At 43.5% G+C, this 19,215-nt stretch overlaps 1 protein-coding gene and 1 pseudogene across 4 annotated transcripts in view; one reads left to right on the forward strand and one right to left on the reverse strand.

Moving 5' to 3' along the window:
* The first annotated feature begins 6,232 nt into the window (after window positions 1–6,232).
* Window positions 6,233–7,175, forward strand: LOC114117890 (histo-blood group ABO system transferase 1-like; annotated as a pseudogene).
* A 2,197-nt stretch (window positions 7,176–9,372) lies between these two features.
* Window positions 9,373–19,215, reverse strand: part of ZNF792 (zinc finger protein 792) — a 41,270-nt gene continuing 31,427 nt past the window's right edge. For all 4 annotated transcript variants that reach the window (XM_060398491.1, XM_060398492.1, XM_027977406.3 and 1 more), the window contains one exon: window positions 9,373–18,016. The gene's annotated coding sequence lies outside the window, so the exon portion shown is untranslated. The remainder of the gene's footprint in view (window positions 18,017–19,215) is intronic.

Raw genomic sequence — 19,215 nt, forward strand, 5'->3', positions numbered from 1 at the left:
GCTGAGTTTCCAAATTTGCTGGCATATTGAGTGCAGCACTTTCACAGCATCATCTTCCAGGATTTGAAATAGCTCAACTGGACTTCCATCACCTCCTCTAGCTTTGTTCATAGTGATGCTTTCTAAGGCCCACTTGATTTCACATTCCAGGATGTCTGACTCTAGGTGAGTGATCACACCATCGTGATTATCTGGGTCGTGAAGATCTTTTTGTACAGTTCTTCTGTGTATTCTTGTCAACTCTTCTTAATATCTTCTGCTTCTATTCAGTCCATACCATTTCTGTCCTTTATCAAGCCCATCTTTGCATGAAATGTTCCCTTGGTATCTCTAATTTTCTTGAAGAGAACTCTAGTCTTTCCCATTCTGTTGCCTTCCTCTATTTCTTTGCATTGATCACTGAGGAAGGCTTTCTTATCTTTATAGTATAGTCCAAAGTCAGGCAGATTGATTCCTCCAGTTCCACTCCTCTTTCTCAAGACTGCTCTGGCTATTCAAGGTTTTTTGTATTTCCATACAAACTGTGAAGTTATTTGTTCTAGTTCTTTGAAAAATACCTTTGGTAGCTTTGATAAGGATTGCATTGAATCTATAGATTGATTTGGGTAGTATACTTAATTTCACTATGTTGATTCTTCCAATCCACAAACATGGTATATTTTTCCATCTATTTGTGTCATCTTTGATTTCTTTCCTCATCCACAAATAATCTTATGGGAGCTCCTATGTACATGACAAGTCACTTTTTTTCATACTGCTTTGAAGATTCTCTCTTTGTCTATGATATTTGACAGTTTGGTTATAATGTATGTTGGTGCATATATTTTGAGATTAATTCCACATAGAATTTGTTGAGCTCCTTGAATTTATATGTCTATTTTCTTCCCTAGATTTGGAAAGTTTTTAGCCAATTTCTTCAGATAGTCTCTCTGTGCCTTTATTTCCCTTTTCTTCTTCTAGGACTCCCATAATGCATGTATTGTTCCACTTGATGGTATCTTTTAAATCCCTTAGGCAATTCTTTTCTTCAGTGTTTTTTCTTTTTGTTCCTCTGACTTGATAATTTCAAATGACTTGTTTCAGTTCACAAATTCTTTCTTCTGCTTTATCAAGTTTGCAGTTGAAATTCCCTAGTGAATTTTTCATTGTTGTTATTGTATTTTTCAGCTCCAGAATTACTGATAGTTCTTTTTCAGAGTTTCTCTTTGTTGCTATTCTTGTTTCTTCATGCACAATTTTTCTGATGTTATTTAATTTTCTGTGTTCTCTTTTCATTCATTGAGCACCTTTAAGGTGGTTATTTTAAATTCCTTGTTAGGTAATTCAAGGATCTGTATTTTCTTTGTATGCTTTGTGACCTTCTGTTGAAATTTGGGCAATGAAAAAACAGTCATCTCTCCTAGTCTTTATGAACCCAATAGTCAAACTCATAGAAACAGAATATAGAATGGTGCTATCTGGGAACCAGAAGGAGAGAGAAATCAGGATTTGTTGTTCAATGGATAGAATTTTGGTTTTGTATGATGAAAAAGTTATAGAGATCTGTTTCACAATAGTTTGAATAGACTTAGCATTACCAAACAGCACACTTACAAGTAGTTAATATGAGAAATTTTACATTACATGTTTTTTACCACAAAATATAAATTAATTTAAAAGCTATATCAGACATCATACTTGATGGTAAAACATTAACAGTCCTTTTGAAATCAGAAACAAAGTAAGTTGTTGGCATCACTGTTTATAGTCAATATTATAATAGCTCAGTAAGATAAAAAATAAAATTACTCTTGGAAGAAAACTAGTGTTAGTCACAAAGTTATGCTTATCTACAGTGAAAACATCAGAGTATTCAGTACTGAATTTGGATTTCAGCACTACGATTATCTGGTTACGTTGAATATCATTCCCATTGAAAACTATTAATTTAGTTTAACTGTTAGTTTAGCTAATAATTTAGATTCTCCATGTTTTGAGTACATCACTGAGTTTGCAAAAAGATAAGACATACAGGAAGGAAGCCAAAATCTAAAGAAAGCATGAACCCACAGAGGTAGGATAACTTCTTCCAAGGAGGAATTTGTCAAGCTTCAGGGAAACTGATTTTACTTTGTATTAACTAATGGGGTATGGGCAGCACCAGACATCCTAGGGCCTCATCAAGGTAGAAAATCCAACAACATAAAAATCTAATAAAATTCTAATCCCAGCATGCAATACCCTTAATATAAGAATAAAATGAAAAAAATAAGAGACAAAAAAGTCCCCAATCTTTTGTTTCATAAGTAATATTAAGTATAGTGGAAAACATTTCCCTTGAAATTCAATCAGTAGGACTTCAGATGAATTTGGAATCTGAAGACAAATTAACTGAGAGGAACCTCCCCCCCCCCCCCCCCCCAAAAAGAAAAAAATCAAACTTCAAGCTAAGAATTCAGTTTAAGGTGACGCTGGTTTTGGAAGCACCTGACAGAAGCATATGTATAAAATCTGGAAGAAATCTCTCTCAATCCAGCCTCAAGAGAAATCTCCAAGAATTACCAACGAATTCTGCAATGGCAGGAGCTCAGAAAAACTTAAAACACAAAACACAGAATTAAATAAGGCACCATGAACAAGAATCAACAGAAGAAAAGGGAAAACCTCAGGTCCCTAAATACTTCAGATAGTGGCATTTTCATTTAAAATAATTATATTTAATGTGTAAGGGGGTGGGGCATTGTTCCCATTCCTTAGATAGGATTCAGAGGAATTCAGAGGAAAGTGACTGTAATATGTACACAGGCACATGGTGAATTAGCCAAGCCTGTCTCCCCAGCAATGGGCAGTGGGAGCAGATGCTGCTGACCAGCATCTGTATGACTTTAGCATACCCTGTAACACACTGAACCTCAGTTTCCTTATCTATGACGCTAGGTTTTCCTCTCATCTCTCAAGGTTGCTAGGAGGCTGAAATATGGTAGATAATGCTTGTGACTGTAGATCATGGTTTACAGAAATGCGCAGACACTCCATCTGCTGTGTTGTCTTCCTCCCAATGCCATAAGACCACCACCTAGTTCAGAGGTGAAACAGCATCCTGAGGGCATTCAGTCCCTGTCAAAACTCACAGGTGGAGACTGTACCCCCAGTGTACCTCATACCTCTCCAGAATGCTGCAACTCCAGTTCAAGGAATAAGCTCTCTCCTAATGAACTGCAGGGCTTTATTGGTGGAATCCTCCAATCAGATATGTGGACATGGCTAAGACTACTTCTTTTCAGTCAAGTGGTTTCCTTGGGATGCCTGCAAGTGTGGCTCCATTAACACAAAAGCACTTGAGTCCCTTTTATTCTTCAGAAAGGAGGTTAGTAAACCTGGTGAAGCTGAGAGGGTAACAGGCAGGAAGGCCAGGGGTCTCCAAATGGAGGAAATAGGCTGCAAGTGTCAGACATGTTTTTATCTCTCTCTTAAGTGGCAGGAGGAAACAAACTAGTTGTATGTGTGTGTGTGTATATATATATACACACATATATTTTTCCCCCTTCTCGATACAAATTTTAAAAGAGGTTTCTCTTAAAATTCTGTGTTGCCATGACACCTGGTTCCACCTGAACTTAACTATTCTTAAACTTTGAGCTAACCAATGCATTTTTCTTATGGAAATATTTGTCTTAAGCTATGTTAATGTACTATGCATTTACCCCAGACTCTGTCTTCAAGTCGATTAGACTAAAGGCTCGGAATTGACTTGACAAACCAGTATGCTATACTCATACATTGTTCTCTTAATCTATGTTAATGAAACTATATATTTGTATGGGAATCTGCTTTTCTTCAAGATTCATATCAATTGTTTTATGGCCCGGGATGACTCACCAAGATAATCTCAAAATGTGTCTTGTGGTTGAAGGGCCTGGTGCCATTCTCTGAGTTTTGAGACATTTCCTTCCTTTAATTAGCAGACTGCTAGCAGCTATATAACTTCCAGCTAAAGACTAGCAGGAGGGGTATTCTTTCTGCCCCCTTCTAATGTCTATGTCAGAAGCTTTCTCTATCTCATTTGTACTTTAATAAAACTTTACTACACAAAAGCTCTGAGCGATCAAGCCTCGTCTCTGGCCCCGGATTGAATTCTTCTCCTCTGGAGCCCAGGAATCCCAGTGTCTTTTTGTGGTTCAACAACAACCTTTCAAAGCCTCAAGGGATAAAAGAAACAAGCTACACTGCACCCTCTTTGAAACTTCCTAGGGAGGGCCCTCCAGTCAGGAGTGCTCATCAGGAATCTGCTATATCTCTATGCACAGCAAAGCAAAAGTCACAATCTGTATCATAAAGAGATGACTCCATTAAAAGACACTAATCAGAACACTCTTCCTCCCAATATGCTCAGAACTCTACTGAGAAGACTTCATAACACCCGGACAACTCCCATCTCCAACCAGCTACTTCTCTTTTTTAAATTTTTAAAATTATTTATTTTTTGCTGCACTGAGTCTTCATTTGCTGAGCCTGGGCTTTCTCTAGTTGCATCAAGTGGGGGCTACTCTCTAGTTGGGGCACACAAGCTTCTTGTTGTGGTGTCATCTCCTGTTGTGGAGGACAGGCTCTAGGCACGTGGGCTTCAGTAGTTGAGGAGCTCGGGCTCAGTTGCCACGTGGCATGAGGAGTCTTCCTGGACCAGGGACTGAACCAATATCCTCTGCACTGGAAGGTGGATTCTTAACCACCAGACAACCAGGGAAGTCCCAGCCACCCACTTCTGAAGGAAGGTGGGAGCAAGGTATCACAGAACAATATAGGAGCACCAGCCCATTCCATGGTCAGGTGGCAGGTACTCCTCATTGGCCGTGAGACCATTTTTTTTTAACCTGTGGTTGGTTCCACAGTGTGGTAAGAGGGGTCTGTGTCTGAAGCTTCATTTTCTGGGAGGTATATATTTGGAGCTGCCTAGGATATCAGAGGGAGGAGGTGTGTGAAATGGCAATGTGCAGAGCCCTGAGTTAGCACGGAGCACTATCTTAGCCTCTCTTCACTGTCTTCAGGCCTTAGTCTGAGGGACAGCTGCATGTAAACCCTAAGGAAGAAAACCAAAAGAACCCGACAAAAACAAAACAAACAAAAACCACCTCAATAAAAGGAACCTCAGAGAAGGCACAAATGAGTCAGAGGGTAAAAATGCAGGATATTTTGGAGTACAGCTGCTTTGTATTTGTGGACCAAGACCCACCTCCCTGAGCCTATTTCTCCGTTGGTACAATGAGGATAATGTAGCATCTATCCTCTAGACTTGAAAGGATTAAACAAGATAATGTGCATCAAGCTTAGTAGTCCTAACACTAGTGGAAGATAGGTATCAAAAAAGAAGTAAATATTCAATGGATTTTAAGTCATTATAAAGGGGATAAAGGAAAACAATCCTTGATCTATAGGTCTGCTTTCCTCTCCACCTGAATCATGTGTCTCCAAGTCAGGCCTCCCAAAGGCTGGCCCATGTAAGCCTATGTGGACGTGATCATGAAGACAGTCTGATCTTGACTTAATAGACTTTAGGAAACCCCGTGCTTAGCTCATGGACAGTAAGTGTCAATGGTAAGCCAGTGCACAAGCCCTGACGCCCTGGCCAGGCACTCTGGTGGCTACTGTTCTGCCTCACTTTCATCACAATCTCTGTCCTTGACCTACTCAATGAACTGCCTTGAGCCAATGCCCTGAAGCTGCTTCACATGCCCAGACTTCTCTCCTACACGCAGGTCATTAAGTTCCAGCAGTCTGTAGACAAATTCCTGCCACCTGGTTACTCTGACAGCACCTCAGACAGAAACTGAGTCTATAAAGGTCCTGCCAGGATCCCATCTTTCTCCACAGGGCACCACAAAAAATGCCCTTGGGTCAAGGTGCCCCCTTGCACTGGTGTCAGGCCTCAGGGGAGACTGCACTGCTGGAGTAGTGAGCAGGGAGTGGGGGCCACTCCGCCTCACCCTGCCCTGGGGAGAACACTGAGGGTGGAAGGTCAGGATGGATGAGTGCCCCCATATCATGGAGAAGACAAGAGGTGACATTCTTCTGCCGTGCAGGCATGGCTCAGGTACTACAAGTATTGGCTGGGATACAAAAATGCTACTTGTGTTAGGAGTACACTGTGAGAAGCTAAAGATGGGGGCAGCTCTGGGAACAAAAATGCTAACAGTTTTCATCATAGCCTTTCTTGGCTATTGTTACTTGAAACCCAGAAACTAGAAACTGGGAAACATCCCAACTGAGGCAAGCATAACTATTAAAGAACACCACACACCACAAAGTATAAAATTATCAAGGATGGTGTATCCCCCGCCAGATATGCTTGTACCACCTAGGAAATATGTCCTTCTTATGACCCCCTGGCTGGCTCCCGTCATCTGGAATGGGACTTTCAACATTGATATCCTGAATGAGCAGTTCTGGCTTCAGAACATCACCATTGGATTAACTGTGTTTGTTGTGGGAAAAAAAAAAAAACCATTTTCCACCTGAAGCTGTTCCTAGAGATGGCAGAGATGTACTTTATGGTGAGACACAGGGTGAACTACTATATCTTCACTGTTCGGCCAGCCAACGTTCCTCTTATTCGCCTTCAGAAAGGACGGCAGATGATCATCTTCAAGGTCCAGAGGTATGCCCGCTGGTAGAAGATTTCCATACACCGCATGGAGGTGATCAGCAATTTTATTGAGCAGCGCTTCCACCAGGAGGTGGATTACCTTGTGTGTGCAAATGTGGACATGAAGTTTAGTGATGATGTGGGCATGGAGATCCTCTCCTCCTTGTTTGGCACCCTCCATCCTGGCTTCTACGGATTGACTCAGAAATACTTTGAATATAAACGCCGGCCTCCATCACAGGCCCATATTCCTGAAGATAAGGAGGGCTTTTATTACATATGGGCCTTATTTGGGGAGTCCATGCCAGAGGTTTACAGACTTGCCAAGGCCTGCCATGAGGCGATGATTGTTGACCAGGCCAATCACATCGAGGCCATGTGAAATGATGAGAGCCACCTGAACAAATACCTGCTTTATCACAAACCCACCAAGATCCTTTCCCCTGAGTATATATGGGATAGTCAAATACTCAATTATCTGGAGTCAAGTCAGGTTCAGAATTTGGTCCACGCTATACATCAGTATAGATTTAGGGTCATGAAGAGGAAAAACTGATGAGCAAAGCTTCCAGGAATGGCTCAGAGAGGGGCCATGCTCAGCTAGCCTGAGTCTTCTTCTTGGCATGCCATCCTTCATTAAAACCAGTTTTAGCAGAAAAGGTATAACTCTGCTTCCTTTCACTGTCTGGTTGAAGCCTAGCACCACCTCCCCAAGTGTATTCAGGCCCAGTGCCATCCCCTTCCCCTCCCTCCCACCACCAACCACCATTTTGGCTGGCCTGGTTCCTGGGTTAAGGTAAGTTCCCAAAGCTGCCCCCATCTTCAGCTTCTCACAGTGTACTCCTAACACCCTTCAGGAAGGAGGAGGCATGCAATCTCAGTCTATCCTGCCAAACAAGGGATCAGAGATGACATCTTCTCCAGAACAAGGAAGGTGGCCCCAGGCACACAATCTCCTGTTTGCTGTGACAAAGAGGCTCACAGGACTTGCCTCAGCCTTAGCCAAGCAGATGCAAAAAGTCTCCAGCTTTAAGCCAAATTCCTTCCTCTTCTAGGCTTCCCTGTGGCTCAGATGGTAAAGAATCTACCTGCATTGCGGGAGACCTGGATTTGACCCCTAGGTTGGGAAGATCCCCTGGAGAAGGGAATGGCGACCTACTCCAGTATTTTTGCCTGGAGAATCCCATGGACAGAGAAACCTGGCAGGCTACAGTCCATGGGGTTGCAAAGAGTCAGATACAACTGAGCAACTAACAATTTTCAGAAGTTGAAAATAAGTTGTAGTGTGAGGTAGGAGGAGAACACAATGCCAAAATCAAGGTCCTCTTTCCTGGCACTTAGCAACCTATGTGTTCTACCACCAGAAAACTTTAATTTCAACAATCAGTGATTTCACAGTTTAGTCCAAATAAAATACCATCACAGTACTATCCTTTTCTTTTAAAAAGTGAATGTTAGTCATTCATCATGTCCAGGCTCTGCTTTGGTGTGGATGTAAGCACTTGACCTATATTTGATGACCAGATACCTCTGCCCTAGACTTGACCCAGACCTTACCCCAGAGAAGCAAGGACAGTAGAGACCCAACAAGTAGTTTTTTAGCATGCTTTGGCTGCCTGGCCTCCCTCATTCCTAGTTGCTGAATTCAGTCCTCTAGCTTTCCAGGGATTCTGATAGGTTTCCAATAAATTATCTTTCTACTTAAACTGGCAGGAGTATGTTTCTTTGCTTTCAATTATAAATCTCAAATAACAGATGCAGAGAATGTACCTCATCAATAGCTAAGTAGAACAGGCCCAGTTTTGTCTGTCAGGAAGTGTTGGGCTTTTTTCACACTAAATAGGGCTACAAAATTTTTTAAAACATTGTAAAGCAGTGAATTAATTTTCCATTTTAAGAGTATAGCAATAGAAAAATAAATCTGAAGTAGACAGAACTAAAGAAATGATAATAGAAATATACAGTAGGGAAAAATTAACACCAAAAAATGGACTTTTAAAAGATTAACAAAACTGACAAACTTCTAGAAAGACTGACCAGGAAATAAAAGGAGAAAACTGAAATTATCACTATCAGGTATAAGTGGAGGCATCACTACTATGGATTGGACAGTCAGTGTAGGGATAACAAGTGACTATGAACATTTTTCCATGAAGAAAATTTCACTGCTGTAGGGTTTTACCATGAATTCTATTACAAAGTTAAGATATTTTTCCAGTGTTACACAAACTCTGAAAATGGAAGAGATTTTTCCTAACTTATTCAATGAAGACAGCATTACCCTAAAATAAAAACATAATACAGAAATGTAAAAATTAGTATTTCTCAGGAACATAGGCACAAAATCTTCAATTAAATTTTAGGAAATCAAATCCAACCAAATACAAGAGAGTGATCTAGCATGACCAGCCTTTTGGATGGGGTTTGTCTCAGGAATCAAGGTTGGTTTAACATTCAAAAACCAGTCAATGTAATTCACCATATTAGGAGAATAAAGAGGAAGAAGCCATATGATTATTTCAAATGTGTGTGCAGAGTAGTACCAACCCCTATCAAAAAAATCTCTCAGCCAGACATACATTGGAGGAATTTCCTTTATGTGATGAAGCAAATATACAAAAAGCCCAGCTAACAGCATATTGAACACTTTTCCCTTAAGATCCAGGACCTGGAAAGCATGTCCATTGTTCTCCATCAGTATTTGATATTTTACCAGGTGTCAGAAAAAAAACATAAAGGTAATAAAATACAGATTTAAAAGATTTTAAAAACTCTCTTTATTCACAGAAGTCATGAACGTGTATGTAGAAAATCATGAGAAATCTACAAAGATACTACCAGAAGTACAGAGTGATTTTAACAAGTTTCCAGCATACAGAAATCAATATATTGTTGGGAGCCACGTTAGGCATTACTGAAAAAATGGAGGCACAGCCCTAAACCCCCTCCCTTTGTTCCGTAGGCACAGACCCGGAATAAAGGAGTTAGGCTTTGTGATTCTGACTTGTTTTTTCCTTTCTTCGCCTGAGTTGACTGAAGAGAATATTAAGGTGCTTATTGTTTTTGAGAGGAGCATGAGAAGGCATAAAGCCTTCTGCAGCTGTGCCCAAAGAATAATTCATAAAGTTAATCATTGACATTTGTTCAAGGACTTTTACAAAAGAGTGCTCCAGGGTGAGCACAGAGGCTTGAGACCATGGAAGGGCTTCCTGTCTGAAGCCTATTTATGAGGAAAGTGTTTATGGCAAAGGAGTTTGCTGAATTTAGGGCTTAGGAATGATTAAAATAGTTAGAAGCTAAAGATTTAAGGGATGCTGTAATGTTAGCATATTCTACTATAGCTTATAGAGATTAGGGACTCAGAGATATTTATAGCTAGAAGCCCTTTCTAAGAAATACTGAGCTTAGGATATTAGGGGCAAACAGGACTTAGAAAGATAAGAATTTAACTGAGGAATGTGGTATGCAGCCCAGACATTAGCATGAGTTACAGTGTATTCACAAGGACACATGAGAAAAAGTAGATAAGAGAATCGCTGAGGGAACTCCTTTTGAGGGGCAACAATGATTTTTGGAGAAAAATAAATCTGGGTCTATGGGAACTAAAAATATCAAACCTCTGACCTAATGCTTTTGTAAAAGAGAATCATAAGCTTGAAATAAAGAGGCAGTCCAAAAAAAAACTTAGAGGCTGCCTCAGTTTCTCGCCAACACTGCTCACCCCTTCAGGTTGAATCCCTGGCTGCTGGAGCTGGACTCTGGCAATAAATAAACCAATTCTATATTCTCTATGCTACCAGCAAACAATTGAAAACTAAAATTTAAAAGATACCATTTACAACAGCATTTTTAAGACCTCATGAAGTACTAAAGTACAAATTAGCAAACACTGTACAAGACCTATGCACCCAAAACTATTAATACAAAATAGGGGTTGGCAATCTTTCGCTCTAAAGGACCATATACGAATTATAGGCTTTGCAGTTTATATATGGTCTCTGTTGCACATTCCTCTGTTTTGCTTTGTTTTCACAATGTTTTTAAAATGGTAATGCCATTTTAAGCTCTTTGGGACAACAAAATATGCTGTGGATAAAATTTGGCCCACAAGCTGTAATTTATGGAACCCTGCTACAAAATATCTGAGAAAAAAATGTTTTCAAAAGACCTAAATATAGGGAGGGACTTCCCTGGTGGTCAAGTGGTTAAGATTCCATGCTCCCAATGCACGGGGCCTGGTTTCGATCCCTGGTTGGGGAATTAAGGTCCCACATGTGAAAGGTTGTTGTTGAATCATGACGCCGGGATTCTTGGCCCCCGCGGAGGAGAAGAATTCAATCCGGGGCCAGAGACGAGGCTTGATCGCCCAGAGCTTTTGTGTAATAAAGTTTTATTAAAGTATAAAGGAGATAGAGAAAGCTTCTGACATAGGCATCAGAAGGGGGTAGAAAGAGTACCTGCTTGTTAGTGTTGGCAATGAAGTTATATACTCTCCAGTAAATCCAAAGAATGTCTGGATGTTGTAAAGACCTCACCAGACCTACTCCCATAATTTACATTTTAAGATAACAGAATTAGCCAGAAGGTTTAATCCAGAGACTGTCCTCAGGCAGAATACATTGTTGTTCTATAATCCTAAGGAATGCAGAGAAGAAAAAAGTTTGTCCTTTCTTCCTCCTTGAGAATTCCAGACCCCTCTCTCCTTGGGGACCCCTAGCCTTATCAACCTGCCTAGGAAATGACTCTCTCACAAGCTGCAACTAAGACTCTGTGCAGCAAAATAAGTATTTTAAAAGACCTAAGTAGGAACTAAAAAGCCTCTTGATAAAAGTGAAAGAGGAGAGTGAAAAAGTTGGCTTAAAGCTCAACATTCAGAAAACGAAGATCATGGCATTTGGTCCCATCACTTCATGGCAAATAGATGGGGAAACAGTGGAAACAGTGTCAGACTTTATTTTGGGGGGCTCCAAAATCACTGCAGATGGTGACTGCAGCCATGAAATTAAAAGATGCTTACTCCTTGGAAGGAAAGTTATGACCAACCTAGACAGCATATTGAAAAGCAGAGACATTACTTTGCCAACAGAGGTCCGTCTAGTCAAGGCTATGGTTTTTCCTGTGGTCATGTATGGATGTGAGAGTTGGACTGTGAAGAAGGCTGAGCGCCGAAGAATTGATGCTTTTGAACTGTGGTGTTGGAGAAGACTCGAGAGTCTCTTGGACTGCAAGGAGATCCAACCAGCCCATCCTAAAGGAGATCAGTCCTGGGTGTTCATTGGAAGGACTGATGCTGAAGCTGAAATTCTAATACTTTGGCCACCTCATGCGAAGAGTTGACTCATTGGAAAAGACCCTGATGCTGGGAGGGATTGGGGGCAGGAGGAGAAAGGATGACAGAGGATGAGATGGCTGGATGGCATCACTGACTTGATGGACGTGAGTCTGAGTGAACTCCGGGAGTTGGTGATGGGCAGGGAGGCCTGGCGTGCTGCGATTCATGAGGTCAAAAAGAGCTGGACACAACTGAGCGACTGAACTGAACTGAACTGAAGTATAGGGAAAGTTATACCATACTCTTGTGGACTAGAAAAGTTAGTTAAGTTGTTCATATCAGTTCAGTTCAGTTCAGTTCAGTTCAGTCGCTCAGTCATGTCCGACTCTTTGCGACCCCATGAATCGCAGCACACCAGGCCTCCCTGTCCATCATCAACTCCCAGAGTTCACTCAGACTCACGTCCATCAAGTCAGTGATGCCATCCAGCCATCTCATCCTCTGTCATCCCTTTCTCCTCCTGCCCCCAATCCCTCCCAGCATCAGAGTCTTTTCCAATGAGTCAACTCTTCGCATGAGGTGGCCAAAGTACTGGAGTTTCAGCTTCAGCATCATTCCTTCCAAAGAAATCCCAGGGCTGATCTCCTTCAGAATGGACTGGTTGGATCTCCTTGCTGTCCAAGGGACTCTCAAGAGTCTTCTCCAACACCACAGTTCAAAAGCATCAATTCTTCGGCACTCAGCCTTCTTCACAGTCCAACTCTCACATCCATACATGACCACTGGAAAAACCATAGCCTTGACTAGATGGACCTTAGTCAGCAAAGTAATGTCTCTGCTTTTTAATATGCTGTCTAGGTTGGTCATAACTTTTCTTCGAAAGCTAGCGTATGGAATCATAAATTATAAGAGTGACTGGTTCCCTTGGGGCATTAAGGCTTGTAGATGGCCAGGGTGGATCCACCACCCACTTGGTGTGCCCGGTGTCCATGAACATGGGAAATCTCTCACAGTTGTAGAGTTTGCTGGCAGGCTCATATAAAAGACAATTTTCATCATGCGGATGTGTTACCAACTGACAGGAGCTGTCCTACATCTGAGAGACTGGAGCTCAGTGTGGCCAATGACTGACATATGAGGTGAGCCCAAGACGACTTTGTTATAGGCAGTGACGGTGTTCATTTGGAATGTAACTGTACATTAAGTATCAAAAATGGAAATATATGATGCGTACCTGCAGAGGAGGTACCATAGGCTGGTGCTTAAGTTTGTGAGCTCTGGAACCCAACAGCCTGAGCTCAAATTCTGGCTGAGCTACTAACCACCTGTGTGACTTGCAAAACAGTCTAAGGCTTAAATGCTGTTTTACCAAATTTGTAAAACTAAGAGAAACTGCCTGCCAGGGGAGAATGTGTTGTCAACAGCCACATTTCTGTGTGAGAAACCTTCATAGTCCAGCTGGTGAGGCTCATGACACCTGCCTCTCCAGGGTGGCCACAGGAAAGGCACACCTGACTCCAGGAGCTGGAGTGGAGCCGGAGTGGCCTCTTAGGAGGCAGTATTCGGAGCCTTGACCTACCATCACAGAGGGGGCAGGCAGGGTTGCAGGAGTTAACTGAGGGCATCCAAAAGGAAGAGGCTGGGTTAAATTCACCGTCCCCGCAACACACACACACACATCTCAGCATGTGCCCTGCTGTAGCTGTCCCACAATGTCTGGGTACACAGTAACCCATGAGACCAGGCTAGGGCTGAGCATCCCGCCTTCCCACCCTGCCCCCACCGCCATCTCCCCAACCTCGGTCTCTCTGCCCCAGCCTCCCACAAACAAGGCCCCCACGCTGTCAGGATCGAGGCTCCTCTCCTGCTCTGGCTTTGAGCAGACTCTACCCACTAGTGATGACAGAGAAAGGGCTGGTAGACCTTCAGGCACAGGCAGCCTCTGCTGCCCTTGAGCCAGGCACTGAAGTACACACAGACGTGGGGACACATACCTAGGGATGACAGGTATGCAGGCTCTTGGAAGTCACAGTACTGAACAATCTTGTCAAACCAAACACTCATAACCAGCAGCAGAAAGTCAGAAAGTGCTAGAAGGTCCTGCTGGGGTTTGGCCTCTGGGCCTCATCCTTTGCCTTTGGCACTTTTTCCTTATGCCATTTGCTGGTGTGTGCCCAGCTGGTGCTCTTTCTCTCTCACATGTTCCAATGCTGTGTCTCAAGCATCAGGCCAAACAGTGCATGCTTTACGCTGGAGGAGCAGGTCGCTAAGAGAACTCTCCCAAGTAGCAACTCTATGCTCTCTGGATCAGACAGTGCATCAACTGCCCCTTGTGTGCAACCTGCTCAGTAAGCTTCACTCTAGCCCCTTCCCCACCCCTGGTTACACCTGTGTTTCCCTTCTGGCTGAGGGAATCCCACTGCCCTGTCTCTCTCCTGGCCCTTTTCTTAGGCAGTTCTATGTGGATCCAGTGCCTCTGCCCCTCCATGTTACTTAAGAGGCAGTATCAGATGAGACAGCCTGAGTGCTCCTCTCTGAGGGTCCTGAATTGGGTGGGAGAGGGCTCTCTGAAGAAGCCTCTGGTGTCCACTTGTATCTCAAAGAGTCTAACCACTGAGAAATGGTCAATATTCTCCCTCAGGGGCACAAACTTACACTCCTTCTGGGCTATCCAATCACCCTCCAAAGCCTGATTTAGAGAAGACTGAGCTGAAGACACTGGGAATGTGAAAGAAGGGAATATCTAAGGAGGAAGGAGTCACAAAGTTTCCAAAATGCAGGACTTTCAGAAAAGGGGTCCTTACAACAATAAAATTATACCACCAGGACCTAGGCTCCTGCTGACAAGTTGTCACGTATTTGGGAGCAGTCCTGAGCCTCTGAAGGGAAACCTCTGTTTCAAGAAGAGAGCTTACGTAAGATATCACCAGAGGCTTTATGAGCTCATTTCCCAAAGGCCCTACCATCAGCAGCTCACACAGCCCTACTGGAGGCGTCTGGCCTCTTTGCCAGTGTGATGCAAGTGCAGCCGGCCTGTCTGGCCCAGCCACAGTCTGCTTCCTACAGTTGGAGTGGTTGAGAAAGAGTTTGATGAAGACCACTGACTCAGTTCTTCAGCCTTACCGAAGCAAAAGTAGACTGAGAGAGGAGGACTATCACATACGTTGTCAAGGAAAAATTCTCCACCCTCACCTGTCAGTTGTGGGCTCTGTAAACAGAACACAGCAATGCCACTACTGCTGCCACCGCTGCTGCTACTACCGCTGTCGTGGGATCAAGTCAGAGGCCCTGCATCCTACCTTCCAGTAAGGTCATTGCTGAAGACCTGAGCTTGGAGAAGAATGCAGCACCAACAAAACCATAGGTCAGAGGATAAAACAGGCCACCGCTGATAGCGGTGCCACTCAACCTGCCTGTTCCTTTGCCCTGGTAGTTGCCAGGGCCTGTAGTTCCATTGCCACTGGCCACTCTCCCCTTGCAGATTCCAGAGACTACCCCATTAGTAACCACTGATTTGACTGACCTGTCTGCTCCCACGCCTATCCCCTACACCGGATATCAGTCATGAAATAAGATGCACAAGTGCAAACTCTCCTTCTTTTGCTGTTGCTGCTGTTTCTCACTTCAGATTCCAACCCATATTCTGGGTTCCATGTACTAACGAGACTGAATAGATGCTACAAGCAACCCAGTCCCTCAGTCATAGTTCCACAGGAACTTCTGGTCTCACCATACCTCCTGACACCTCCCTTCTCTCCTCAAAGCTTACTTTCTATAGAAATGAATCACTTCACCTAGGTGGATGGATTCTCCTCCCTCTTTACAGACTTCTCTTCAAATCCATTTCATGAGCGTCCCAGGCTTTGTCAGCCAGCCCATCACTGCTTCTGCAATCACTTCCTCTATCCGTCAGCCCATCTGCAGCCTAGACCTCTCAGGGGCCTTTGGACTTTGGTGTAACTGACATGGACACCACTCCGCCTTCCCAAGCTTTCATTTTCAGGTCCCATCAGGAGCCTGTGTGAGCTCCCTGGCACTTTACCATGTCTATCCCAGTATGGAGCAGATATGCCCTGCAAAGGCCAGTCATCACTTGCCCACCTACTTTTATGGTCTGCATCCCTACCTGAAATTTCAACCTTCCCTTTGGGGCAGGAACCATCATTTAGCTGGGGATCTATACGGGCAGCAGAAGGGGCCACTCTCCCCAGTGTCCCTTGTCTTTTCTGGCCCACCTACCACTGATTCTGCAGTCACCTCAATCCAATAACCAGCACCTCTTTAGACATGGCATCCAAGCCTGTCTTTGACTCTGAAGAAATTGATGTGGATACTATAACCAATTCCCAATCTATTATCTTCTTGCCTCCTCTTGACAGCTTTAAGAGCTCTGTCTCTTTGGGAAACCTGGCTGCCCCCAGGTAATCCTCCCACTAAGCATCTACTGCATCCCTGGAACCCCAAAGTAGCACAACTCAGCTTTGGGGAGTTTGTCACCCTGTGTTCCAACTCTGGCATCCCTGTGGGCACCAAGCCAGCCTTTGGTGCCACTTCACCTCATTTCACCCTTTCTTGCTCTGGAGCTGCCACCAGAATGCACAGTACTGAGGACTGTGGCTCACTTTTTGCCAACATCCTTTGAGACCCATTTGCATTTAAGGGATTTTCAGCACCTGTGGATAGTGGCAGCTTTGGGGTCATTGTGAATGTCCCAGGCCCCAGTTCCATGTCTGAAACACTCAGCTTTGGAGCAAGGCCAAGTGGGACACCTAGAACCACAGCTAATTTGGGGGAAGAAGGCTTAGACCTGAGCACCAGGCTCCTGTCAGCCTACTACACTCCTGTTACAATTGGAGAAGCCAGCACTACTGAGAGCAAATCTGTCTTGGGAGACACTTTCCTTCCTGCCTATAATAAGAACGCCTAGAGTCAGCCCAGCCACCTGCTACCACAGGATGAGATGGCATCACTGAGAAGGAGCATGTGCCAGAAGACACTTCTGTCCTTCCATGTGTTCAGATTGCCTGGGACCCATCCAACCAGGGTACATCTGTTGCAGATAAGGATATAGAACCATAACTGTGCTGGAGACACTGCTTTTTGTGCCTATAGTCTATAGCCATTGAAAGGGTGAGCACCTCACCTATGCTTAGAGGTCATTATGTCCCTACCTACAGTGAGAACTCCTGGTTCCCACCTGGACAGAGCACATGTTTTGCAACAGGAAGGGCCAACACCATCCCAGTGTTTAGCATCTTCTCTTTTTGCATCTGATCTGAATACTTGGGCCCACCCAGTCAGAGCAAATCTGTTACTCCAGGAGAAGCCTGCACCACTGAGAAGAAACACATGCCAGAAGACACTGCTGTTCCTGCCTTCCACCAGTCACCTCGTGCCCATCTGGACACAGCACATCTTTTGCTATCTGATGGGCCAGCATCATATCTGTGATTGGAAGGGCTACTGTCAAGAGTACTTGGGGCACATAGTTCAGAGCACAAGTTATATGATGGGAGAAGGCAGCACCAGACCTGTGCTTCTGGATATTTATGTTCCTGCCACCATTCAGACTGGATGGGTGCTTGTGGTCAGACCACAGTCTAATGGGACAACACCATACACTTTTAGGAAGCTACTTCTATTCTTACCTTCACTCAGAATACCTGGGTCCCACCCAGAACACTCCCTCTGATATGGAGGCATGAATACCACTAAGGAAACACAAATGTCAATACCTTTGCTGGTATCTTTCAGAGCAAATGTAGCTCTGAAATGGCCACAGCAAGCAGCAATCTCACCCCAGGGCACTTTCATCACCCACCCATGTTTCTTTGGAGATAGAAGTATTGGATCACCAACCCACTCATTTTCTTCTGCTGAAAGAAACAATGTCTCAGCAGCCAGAAGCAAATGGTGAGTGATGGTAGTTACCATGAATGGACTTTGCTCTTCTGGGAAGAGGCTCAGCCCCTTCTAGTTATGTCAAACAAATTTAACCTGCCCTCTGTCCTCCTAGAGTAAGCTGGAGGCCCAATACCTCAGAGTATGTGCTTATGTATGTGCAAAAGGGTGTGGTTTTGGATGAGACTGGTCAGAAGTCAACACACTGGCCTTGCGAAGTTCCACTGTAGAGAGAAGAAAGAGATCAGTAAGTATCAACCATATCATTCATACCTGGTTTCAGTTGTTAGCCTGGCCAGTTCAAGCTACAGGCTAGTTTTCCTCTGGTCTTGGATGGACAGTATCCCCTTACAGCTTAAAGCTGCCCCCACCTTTGCCTTACCCATTTGCCTCAATATGCCCTTTTCTTTCTTAGACTATATATGTGTGTGTATATATATATATATTATAATCTTCCTGACCCAAGGATCGAACCCACATCTCCTGTGGTCCTGCATTGCAGGTAGATTCTTTACCATCGAGCCACCAAGGAAGCCTATATATATATATATAAAGCCAGTCATATATATTTTTAAAAGTTTATATAAAACCAGTCATATTATATCTATATATATTATATATATCTGTATTATATATATATATTATATGACTGCTTTTATATAAACACAGGGATTAAACCCAGGTTTCCCCCTTTGCAGGCGGATTCTTTACCAGCTGAGCCATAAGGGAAGCCCAAGAGTACTGGAGTGGGTAGCCTTATCCTTTCTCCAGTGAATCTTCCCAACCCAGGAATCAAACCAGGGTCTCCTGCATTGCAGGCAGATTCTTTACCAACTGAGCTATCAGGGAAGCCCCTATAAACACACACACACACACACACACACACACACACACACACACACACACACACACACATGTAACTATATCGTGTGGCTATACTGCATCCTATTTGCTGAACTACAGAACTCTGAAAAGTCAAATCAGGCTCAACACATCACCAGACATACAAGGGAATTTTTCCTCCACAGTTGGGTAAAAGAGCAAAGATAAATGAGCAAAGGTTCAATTAATAAGAACAAGACTATAATATTAAGCTTATATATGAAATATATATAAATAAATATATCTATATACTAAAAATAAGATGTGCTGTAGCCATACTCTACAACTGCACATGCTGAATCTGAAATCTCCATATTTTATTGAAAAATTTAAAAAGTTTGGCCACTCTGCATGGCATGTAGAATCTTAGTTCCCAGATCAGGGATCCAGCCTGCGTCCCCTACACTGGTAGTGCCAAGTCTTAACCACTGGACTACCAGGGAAGTCCCTGAAATCTAAATATTCTAAATGCGAGGGATGGCAACCCATGAGGAACTGAAGCTCGGAGAAGAGAGAGAGTGGTGAGAGTCTCTTGCCTCTT

The sequence above is a fragment of the Ovis aries genome, chromosome 14, assembly GCF_016772045.2.
Source record: "Ovis aries strain OAR_USU_Benz2616 breed Rambouillet chromosome 14, ARS-UI_Ramb_v3.0, whole genome shotgun sequence".
Classification (NCBI taxonomy): domain Eukaryota; kingdom Metazoa; phylum Chordata; class Mammalia; order Artiodactyla; family Bovidae; genus Ovis; species Ovis aries.